At 34.6% G+C, this 11,961-nt stretch overlaps 1 pseudogene; it reads left to right on the top strand.

Annotated features, from left to right (window-relative positions):
• The first annotated feature begins 811 nt into the window (after positions 1–811).
• Positions 812–1,520, top strand: LOC102283257 (dnaJ homolog subfamily C member 21 pseudogene; annotated as a pseudogene).
• The last annotated feature ends 10,441 nt before the right edge of the window (positions 1,521–11,961 follow it).

The raw sequence follows: 11,961 nt of genomic DNA, 5'->3' as shown, positions 1-11,961 counted from the left end.
TAAAGAATGGGAGACTGCATTTGATTAATGGGTTGGGAAGATCCCCTGAAGGAGGGTATGACAACACACTCCAGTGTTCTTGCCTGAAGAATTCCATGGACAGAGGAGCCTGACAGGCTACAGTCCATGGGGTTGCAAAGAGTCAGATGCAAATTTCACTTATACAAAAAATGGAAAAACTATTCCTCAAAAGAAAGTGTGGAAAGGACTAAAGAGGGAACTTGGAAAGCTTTCAGTCAGTGTATTTTTACATCTATCCCTCATAAACTCTACCTTCATTTGCTGTGTTTGAAAAAGAGGTAACCAGTAGTGAGAAGTTAAAGTATATAATTTTAGAAAGTGTCTTTGAAGTAATGCTTTGAGTAGGATAAAATTAAAATATATTTTCTAACTACCTTGAAATCTATCTAATTCAAAGTGCTCTTCACATAGGCAATCATTCCTACTCTTTTAACAATTTCTCATGGTAACTGGTATTTAACTACAGATTTGAAAATGACATTTTTTTATTTTATATAGAAATAGCCATTTTTATCTTAATATCACAGAAAGTATGTTTGAAATTCCTTTTCTGCCAAATCTTGCCTGCTTATTTATAGCATATTTTTGTTATACCAATTTTCAGAATTTGCATCTTTATGACTATATAGATATTTCTTCACAATGGAAAGATAAACCATTTTCTGATGTATTTTCATTTTTTTCTGGATAAGAATTTTTAATTGTTAAATGAAAATAGTCTCTATAAGGGAAATCTGAGTTTTTATTTTCATAACACCAAACAGGTCAGTCTAACTATGCTCATTTTTGCATGCTCATAAAACCCGTGGAAGAACAAAATGCAGAGAAGGCGAGAAAGCTGAGGTGATGAGGCGGCAAGAAGCTCAAACAGGCCAAGCTGGCAGAGCAGTACAATCAGAGCTGGATGGCGGTATTTATCAGGGAGATGGGCGCATATTTTTGGAGATGGATCAGGTGAAGACGACCAGGATTGGACAGGATGGTAAAGACAGTGGCGAGGCCGAGGGCGCAGAACTTTATGATGGCATCCCTTATAAGTCTTTCAAGACCGAAAAGGCTATGAGGAATCATTCAAAGAAGCATTGGTTGCCTTGTTAAAACAACAGTTGGAGGAGGAGATTTTCAGGACCTCAAACTTTTCTGAATGCCAATTCAGAGGAAGAGATTTTTCAAAAGCTGAAAACAGAAGAAAAGAAACAGAAACCAGCACAGAACTATGATTTTAATTTCAATGAAAATGGAACTGGAAAGGAAAAGATTGAGTCTAAATCAAAACAGTGCCAAAGAATCAGAAGATAGTCTCCAAGAAAATGTTGGGGTCACAGAGACTGTTATGTAAACCCCAAAACTGAGGCTAAAAAGTGTTTCTAAACCCAAAGGAAAGAAAAAAAGATACTAAAAAGTCTGTCAGAGTGCCTGCTGAACCACAGACAATGAGTGATGTGCTTATCAGCTGTACAACCTGCTATGAATTTCCATCCCAGAATAAACTGTTTTGATGTGATTTATTTGTTACCCTTTTAAAATTATTTTTTATATTGAAATATGGTTATTTTATAATATTGATACAGTTTCCAGTGCACAATAAAGTGATTCAGTTATACATATACATATATCTATTCTTTTTCATATTTTTCCATGTAGGTTATTACAGAATTTTCAGTATAGTTCCCTGTGGTATACAGTAGGTCCTTGATGATTATCTATTTTATGTAACCCTAACCCTGAATATTCTTCAGAGGGAATTCTGTTGAAGTTGGAGCTCCTGTAATTTGGCCATCTGATGTGAACAGCCAATTCACTGGAAAAGACCATGATGCTGGGAAAGACTGAAGGCAAAAGGAGAAGCGGGCAGCAAAGGATGAGATGGTTAGAGAGCATCACTGACTCAATGGACATGAATTTTTTGGTTTTTTTTACAAATATGGTACTTTATTTTTTATTAATTTAAATTTATTTGTTTTAATTAGAGGCTAATTACTTTACAATATTGTATTGGTTTTGCCATACATCAACATGAATCTGCCACGGGTGTACACGTGTTCCCAATCCTGAACCCCCCTCCCACCTCCCTCCCCATACCATCCCTCTGGGTCATCCCAGTGACCAGCCCCAAGCTTCCTGTGTCCTGCATCGAACCTGGACTAGCGATTCGTTTCTTATAGGATATTATACATGTTTCAATGACATTCTCCCAAATCATCCCCCCCTCCCTCTCCCACAGAGCCCAAAAGACAGTTATTAAAACCCTGTAGTTAGTACCGACTACATAGGAAGGGGCCTATAGATGGACATGAATTTGAGCAACCTCTGGGAGATAGTGAAGGACAGAGGACCCTGGCATGCTCCAGTTCATGGAGTCACAAAGAGTCAGACATGTCTTAACAACTGAAAAACAGCAAAAAAGTTGTGAATATGTCAACCCCAAACTCTGAATTTATTCCTCTCCCCCACATTTCCCCTCTGGTAAGCATAAATTGGTTTTTAAAGTCCATGAGTCTGTTTCTGTTTTTCTGTTTTATAATTAGTTCATTTACATCTTTTATTTTTTTTTAAGATCACATATGCTGAATTAATGTTTTATTTTACAACTTTTTGGAATTGTTTTCTTTTTCTAACATATATCAAATTTTCATGTATTTAATTTTATTACTTATTTCTAAATGACCAACACACTTTCTGTTAAGAGGCTGGAGGCCCCGATAATAATTCTAAGGTTTGCTTTTTAATCCAAGCTGAACCTGAGTGCTCTCCAGAAGTGCTGAATAGCATACGGTTGAGGATTACTTTTTGGTGTCCTCTTGGGCTTCTGTCATTTCCTTTGTTGTTGGAACTCCTTGCTTTACTAAGTAAATTAAAAAAAAAATTTTTTTTTTATTAGAGGCTAATTACTTTACAATATTGTATTGGTTTTGCCATACATCAAAATGAATCTGCCACGGGTGTACAAGATACTTTTCAGTAACTTTCTGAGAATGGTGAAAGTACTTACATATCTAGGAATGTGACTATTTTACATTCACACATGCCTAATTATATGATTAGCATAGAATTCTCACAGAGAAAATGGTTGCGTTCAGAATTTTTAATTTCTTTGTTCTTTATAATATGGATTTCAGGATTATTTAATGGTTTCTGAAACTGTAATATTCAATCATTTAAATTTCTGTTTGTGTGCTTTTTCTGAAGGCTTTTAGAATACTTTCTTCTATCTTTGGTACGTTAAATTGCAAAATTTTGTAATATGTCCTGATATAGAGTTTTAAAAAATTCTTTCTGTTGGACACTCAGTAGACCTTTTCAACCTTACTGTTCTCTAACATGCAGAAATTGCATTTTTTCTAGCATATACTTTCTTTTCTGTAATTTTATTTTAAATTTTTGAGTACCATTTCTTAGTTTTTGGACTTCCTGGTTCGATATTCGAATATCTCCACTAGCCTTTTTTGTTTTCCCCCACCCTGGGTACAATTTAAAAATACATTTTCTTGCCTCTATATACAATTCTCATGCTTGTTCAATTTTTTTCTAACATTTTAAACCCTTTAAACCCTGAAAAATCTTTATTTGTTTTGTAAAAGATTCACTCTATGCACTCTTTTTTTTTCTTTTTAAAATTTATTTATTTTCAACTAAAGAATAATTGCTTTACAGTATTGCATTGGTTTCTACCAAACATTAACATGAATCAACCATAAGTTTACTCATATACACTCTTATGTCAATAAAATATATCTTCTCTGTCAATCTGAGTCATCTTTTTTTTTTTTTTTACATTTTCATATGCAGTATGTGAAACTTTCTTTTTACTTTAGTTTCTGTTTATCTACTTTATTATTATTATTTTTTTTTAATTTTAGTTGTTTTCCTCAAATATATTGGATCTGCTTACATCAAAGACTTCAACGAAAGTTTTGTCTTTGGTGAGTAGAGCATAAGTATCATCGTGCACTACTGAAATTGCCACCACGTATTTTATTTAAGGAAAATTAACTACCATCAATATTTGACATGTCCTTTGGGTCGGAGAAGGCAATGGCACCCCACTCCAGTACTTTTGCCTGGAAAATCCCATGGACGGAGGAGCCTGGTAGGCTGCAGTCCACGGGGTTGCTAAGTGTCGGACACGACTGAGTGACTTCACTTTCACTTTCACTTGGGTTTGGTTGGGGCATCCCCGGTGATACAGATAGTAAAGAATCTGCCCAAAATGTGAGAGACCCAGGTTCCATTGCTGGGTCGGGAAGATCTCCTGGAGAAGGATATGGCAACCCACTCCAGCATTCTTGCCTAGAGAATTCTATGGACAGAAGAACTGGGCAGGCAACAGTCCATGGGGTTGCAAAGAGTTTGACACACTTTCACTTTCACTTTTGGGGCTGATACATTTCTTAAGAAAAAGAAAAAAACTTTGGTATGCTGGGTCAATGTGGCTTCCCTCATAATCAGAAATGCAGCACGTGTAGTAAATACTTCTCTGTTCACTATGTATACTTCCTATTTACCTCATTTTTTTTTATTGTATATTCCTTTGCCTTCAATTATACTTCACATTCCCAGATACTCTGAACCAACCTCCCCAGAGAGAACAAACTTTCATTCCTTTATCAGGGGGAGGGTAGGTGTTTTAGTTTCCTGTGACTTCTGTAACAAATTACCCGGATTTTTTGACTTAACCAAACATTATTTGATAGCTCAGGAGGTCAGAAGTTAGAGATAAGTGTGAAGGCAGATTTGTGTTGCCTGAAGAGGCTCAAGGAGAAAATCTGTTCCTTGCCTCTCTTTGTCTATGTCTTTTCTTTTTCTCTATCTTATCTCCATTTGCCTTTCTCTTTCAGGGATAATTGTCCGTTGGTTTAAACAACATTCTGGTAACCCAGAATGATCTAATCTCAAAATGCTTAGCTAGATTTTCAAAGACCCGTTTTCCAAATAAAGTCATATTCATAGGTTCCAGTGGTTGGTGTGTGCACATATATTTTGGGGGCCACTGAAATGGCAACCCACTCCAGTACTCTTGTCAGGAAAATCCCATGGACGGAGGATCCTGGTAGGCTACAGTCCATGGGGTGGCAGAGTCAGACATGACTGAGCAACTTCACTTTCTTTTCACTTTCATTCTATCCATTACAGATGGGTAATTTTATGGCAGTTTGGTCAATAGGATTTAAGACTTTTGTTTACAGATTTTGCTCTGATATTTCCATTTTCAATGCTGTACCAAATCACTACTTTTAGTTTGTTCCTTTCTGAGCATATTCTGGGTTCTAAGCCATAAATTGCATAATATTGTCTTTTGTTACTAGAGGCATGGTTTTCACCTGCTTCTTCTGTGATAATTGGCTTGCAGAATTTATTCAGCCTTTCTAGGCTATTGTCACCCTTTCTGATATCCGTGGCATTGTATATATTCAATGATTCTTGTGAAAGTTCATGTATAACCATTGTAAGAAAGATTTAGCAAGGAGATAGAGAGTTAGGGAGTCAGGTAAATTGCATTTTCTATATTTATCAGTTATTGCAACTTATTTTACAAAATCATAAACATATCACTTTATCTTTCTTGAGAAAATTGTCTTTTATAAGTTTCAAAGATAACACAATATTTTTAATTCTAGGTTACAATTAAAACACTGGAGGAATGGTATATAACATTTTATTTTCCATTTATCAGTGATTATCACAAAGTTTATTTTGTTTTGCTAATTACTATTAATAGCCACTAAATTCTCTCTAGCATTAAAATATCTTATAAAGATTATTAGTGTCTTTCAGCTAAAACTATTTTCATTCTCCAAATAGACTGGCAAATTTACAGTTTCATGAATCAGCAAACCTTGACACTGCAAATAAAATAATTAAAAGACGGATGGTGCAAATCACCATTCATAATTAATGCTTTCTAAGAACTAAGTAGATCTGAAAGTATTTGCAAGTCCAAATCCAACTAATGCATTTGTATAAGTTTCTTATCTTATACATACTGGCTTATGGTTTACCATGCTGCTATTTATTTGTTTTCTCAAAAATTTTAACTGTCGAAAATGATCCACCAATTCGCCATTTAACAGTTGCTCCCATGGGATCAACTTGACCAAAATGAAGAATCGGCAGATCCATTAACCTAACCCAATAATAGATTAAAAACAAACAAGATAAAATAAAATAAACATCAATAAGATATAAGTTGCAATACTGCATATCTTACAGAACTCCTAGTAGACTAATAATCATGATAAAAACATATTGCTCCCTGCTCATGTAACTGTGACCAAATCAATCTACCTTCTGGATTTCAATCTCTTTATTTCTGAAAGAATAGTTGCTCATTATTTTATATCAGAGTCTAACGTATGGTACATATTCAAAATTTTGAAATGAATACATTCCTGGCTGAAAGGATTAAACTGTGGATGAATAATAGAATCTTTTTTAAATTTACTGAAAACTCAAAACCAGGAAGATGATTTTTATTAATAGTTGGATTTCTAAAATTGCAATAATTTTGTGGGAACTTACAGAACACTTACTAAATGTAAACACAAAATAATTATTTGTCTTTGAAAAGGAGAAAATGGTAGGGGGCAGGTACCCTTTCTCTTATTTATTATTTTTTTAACTTATGAATTACAACAGATAATTGGAAAAGAGCCTCATGGAAGAATTGAGGACTCAGCCTTTCATTTGACTTTAAAACTCAGTAGTCGTTTTATCATATCCTTTGGATTAGGCATTTGGCACATTAAACTTTTATAAAGTTACAATGAATTCAATTTTATAAAACAAATGCTGTATTAGTATATATACCCGTTGAAGATAATGCAAAAATAACAGAGACTTATATGATTATCTCCATGGTTACATAAAGTCTTTAACAAATGATTCGAGCTGCCAAGTTTTAAAAAATCTGTTACTTTTGTTTGGAGTTGAATTAACCTATATATTATTTTGTGTAATATTGCCATTGACATTGTATTCTATTTTTCTATGTCTAGAGCATGCCATTATTATTTTATTTAAAAGTTTATAACATGCTCCTTAATATTTCAGTCTGTCAGAAGACTAATCCAAATCATTGTAAAATTAGTGGATAAAGTGTTGACATCAAAGAAGTTATTTTTATATAGCCAATATGAAAACATAAGAAAACAAATTTTAAACTATGGTTTAATTATATGTAGCACCAAAAGTCTCAAATAACTAGTTACACATATTATAGAAGATGTCCAACATCTCTAAACAGAGAACTATAAAACATTATTGAGAGACATTAAAGAATCCCCAGATGAAGGGAAATCTTTCATGTTTATGGAGAGACAACATCAAGGATTGGAGCATCAGGGAAAAGATTGATAGTTGCAACAGTGTCTTTCAGCAGCCCAGGCATACTAAAAATACAATAATTCTATAAAGGTCCACTTGTTAGGTGGGTATATAATAGTACACATTTTGCATTTAATTATTTTTGTTGCTAATTTCAAAAGATCAGTCTACACTAAAGCATAGAAGAGAATTAAAGGACTAGGATGTGTTAAAATCCTCTATAATAAAATGATAATGATGCATTTTTTAATTTATTTTAATTGGAGGCTAATTACTTCACAATATTGTATTGGTTTTGCCATACATCAACATGAATCCACCACGGGTGTACACGTGTTCCCCATCCTGAACCCCTCTCCCACCTCCCTCCCCGTACCATACCTCTGGGTCATCCCAGCGCACCAGCCCCAAACATCCTGTATCCTGCATTGAACCTGGACTGGCAATTAGTTTCTTACATAATATTATACATGTTTCAATGTCATTCTCCCAAATCATCCCACCCTCTCCCTCTCCCACAGAGTCCAAAAGACTGTTCTATACATCTGTGTCTCTTTTGCTGTCTTGCATACAGGGTTATAGTTACCATCTTTCTAAATTCCATATATATGTGTTAGTATACTGTATTGGTGTTTTTCTTTCTGGCTTACTTCACTCTGTTTAATAGGCTCCAGTTTCATCCACCTTATTAGAACTGATTCAAATGTATTCTTTTTAATGGCTGAATAATACTCCATTGTGTATATGTACCACAGCTTTCTTATCCATTTGTCTGCTGATGGGCATCTAGGTTGCTTTTTTAGATATAGAAAGACAACACCATATTAATGTCAACTCTACATATACTGAATCTGTACAATTTGCACGATCAGTGAATTTTATGTTTAAGAGTACACTTGTAATGTTCTTGTGTTGAAAATACTGAAGAAGCTTAGAAACAATTAATACAAATTACCTACCTATCATAAATCCTAACATTGGCCTTTTGAGATTATAAACAATAAAACCCTTCAAAAATGTCTTATAATTCAAATTAAAACTAAATGACTAGATATCAGGGTGATGGTGGCCTCATAGAATGAGTTTGGGTATATCCCTTTCTTTGCATTTTTTTGGAAGTTACAGAAGCTGTTGCTGCTGCTACACTTACACTTCAGTTATGTCTGACTCTTTGCAACCCCATGGCCTGTAGCAGACCATGCTTCTCTCCATAGGATTTTTCAGGCAAGAATACTGGAGTGGGTTGCCATTTTCTCCTCCAGGGGATCTTCCTGATCCAAGGATCAAACCCTTGCCTCCTGTGGCTCCTCCGTTGCAGGTGGATTCTTGACCACTGAGGCAACCTAGACAACCCTATGAAGCCATCTGACTTTTGTTTGCTGAAAGTTTTTAAGTCACAGTTTCTACTTCTTCCTGGTTCATTCTTGGGACACTGTACCTTTCTAATAATTTGTTCATTTCTTCTAGGTTGTCCATTTATTGGTGTAGTCTCTTATGATCCTTTGTATTTCTGTGGTATCCATTTGTAACTTCTCCTTTTTCATTTATAATTTCATTAACGTGAGCCCACTCCCTCTTTTTCTTCTTTGTCTATTCTTTTGTTGACGGACACAGATAGCTTATATATTTTGGCAAATGTAAATAACATGCTATAAACATTGTGTATGTGTATCTTCTGGAATTAGTGTTTTTGGCTTTTTTCAGATATATACCCAGAGATGGAACTGCTGTATAATAAGGTGTTTTATTTTTAGTTTTATGAGTAACTTCCATACTGTTTTCCACAGTGGCTTAACCAGTTTTCATTTCCACCAACAGTGTATGAGGGTACCCTATCTCCACATCCTTACCAAAGTTTGTTATTTGGTGTCTTTTCTGATAATATCCATTCTGACAGGATGGGAAGAAGGGGAAAACAAAGGCTGAGATGGTTGGATGCCATCACCAACTCAATGGATGTAAGTTTGAACAAGCTCTGGGAGTTGGTGATGGACAGGGAAACCTGGCAACTGAACTGACTGAAATGATTCTGACAGGTGTGAGGTGATATCTCACTGCAGTTTTGATTGGCATTTTCCTGATGGTTAGTGATGTTGAGTATCTTTTTATGTGCCTATTGTTGACCCATTGTCCTCTCTGGAAAAATGTCTATTCAGACAAGCTTCTTCAGTAGTTTCAGCACAAGAGCATTTCATATTTATGCTGAAGCACAGAGTTTACCAATCATACAAATTGCACATCATACAAATTGAACATCTTCTGGTTATGTTTTAATCAATTGTTTTAATGTTTCATTGTGTGTGCTGTTTACATATTTTTGAGAGTAACCCTTTATCAGTCATATCATTTGCAAATATATATATTTTTACATTCAATAGCTGTCTTTTCATATTGTTGATGTTTTCCTGTGTTCTGCAAAAGATTTTAAGTTTAACCAAGTCATATTCATTTATTTTTTCCTTTATTTCTTTTCCTTTTAGGAGACAGATGGAAATAAGTATTGCTACAATTTGTTTTAAAGATTATTCTTCCTGTTTTCCTCTATGAGTTTTATAGTATAAAGCTTTACATTTAAGTCTTTAATCCATTTTGAGTTTACTTTTGTATATGATATTAGACGGTATTCTAATTTTATAGTTTTGCATATAGCTCTTCAGGTTTCCCAGTCCCACTAATTGAAAGACAGTCTTATCTTTGCATATTCTTGCCTCTTTTGTCATATACTAATTTGACCGTAAATACACAGGTTTATTTATGAACTCTCTACTCTCTTCTATTCATTTATATGTCTGTTTTTGTGCCAGTGCCATATTGTTTTGATAACTGTAGTTTTATAGTATGATCTGACGTTAAAGAGCATAATTCTTCCTCTTCTGTTATTTTTTCCCAAAGTGATATATCACATTAGCAACTTGAAGAATAAAAATCATGTCAATAGGTGCAGGGGGAAAAAAATAACAACTTTTGACAAAATTAACAAATTAACATCCATAAAAACCTTCCATAAAGTGGGCATAGAAGCAGCATATCTTAATATAATAAAGGCCACATATACAAACCCATATCTAACATCTAGAATTCAATTCTAATATTAAATATCAAATTCAATATTCAAAGGTGAAAAGCTGAAATTTTTTCATCTAAAATCAAGAACAGGACAAAGATGGCTGTTTCATCCAATTTTGTTCAACATAGCATTGAAAGTCTTAGCCATAGCAATTAGAAAAGAAAAATAAATAAAAAGGAACCAAAATCATAAAGGAGAAGTAAAACTGTCACTGTTCAAAGGTGACATGATACTATACATTAAAAAAAAAAATCCTAAAGACTATATCAGAAAGCTACTAAAGCTCATAAATGAGCTCTATAAAGTTTAAGGATACAGAATTAGTACACATAAATTTATTGCATTTCTACACATCAACAACAAACCATCAGAAAGGAAAATCAAGGAAATAGTCTAATTTACTATTGCATGAAAGAGAATAAAATACTTAGAAATAAGCCTATCTAAGGAGGTAGAAGGAGAAGGCAATGGCAACCCACTCCAGTATTCTTGCCTGGAAAATCCCATGGACAGAGGAGCCTGGTAGGCTGCAGTTCATGAGGTCGCTAAGAGTAAGGCATGACTGAGCAACTTCACTTTCACTTTTCACTTTCATGCATTGGAGAAGGAAATGGCAACCCACACCAGTATTCTTGCCTGGAGAATCCCAGGGACAGAAGAGCCTAGTGGGCTGCCATCTATGGGGTCACACAGAGTCAGACATGACTGACATGACTTAACAACAGCAGCAGCAAGGAGGTAGAAGATCTGTATATAGAAACTATAAGACGTTGATAAAGGAAATCAAAGGCAGCACAAACAGACTGAAAGATACACTCAGCTCTTGAAAGAATAAACATTGTAAAACAACATAATAGTGGTTTTGATTTGCATTTCTCTGATAATGAGTGATGTTGAGCATCTTTTCATGTGTTTGTTAACTATCTGTATGTCTTCTTTGGAGAAATGTCTTTTAGTTCTTTGGCCCATTTTTTTAAATTTATTTTTCTGGAGTTGAGCTGTCAGTTGCTTGTATATTTTTGAGATTACTTGTTTGTCAGTTGCATCATTTGCTATTATTTTCTCCCATGCTGAAGGCTGTCTTTTCACCTTGCTTATAGTTTCTTTTGTTGTGCAGAAGTCCAATTTAATTAGGTCCCATTAGTTTATTTTTGCTTTTATTTCCAATATTCTGGGAGGTGGGTCATAGAGGATCCTGGTGATGTATGTCGGAGACTGTTTTGCCTATGTTCTCCTCTAGGAGTTTTACAGTTTCTGGTCTTATGTTTAGATCTTTAATCCATTTTGAGTTTATTTTTGTGTATGGTGTTAGAAAGTGTTCTAGCTTCATTCTTTTACAAGTGGTTGACCAGTTTTCCCAGCACCACTTGTTAAAGGATTGTCTTTAATCCATTGTATATTCTGCCTCCTTTGTCAAAGATAAGGTGTCCATATGTGCGTGGATTTATCTCTGGGCTTTCTATTTTGTTTCATTGATCTATATTTCTGTCTTTGTGCCAGTACCATACTGTCTTGATGACTGTGGCTTTGTAGTAGAGCCTGAAGTCAGG

This window comes from Bos mutus, chromosome 12 (genome assembly GCF_027580195.1).
Source record: "Bos mutus isolate GX-2022 chromosome 12, NWIPB_WYAK_1.1, whole genome shotgun sequence".
NCBI lineage: Eukaryota > Metazoa > Chordata > Mammalia > Artiodactyla > Bovidae > Bos > Bos mutus.
This window is presented reverse-complemented; position numbering and strand designations above follow the sequence as displayed.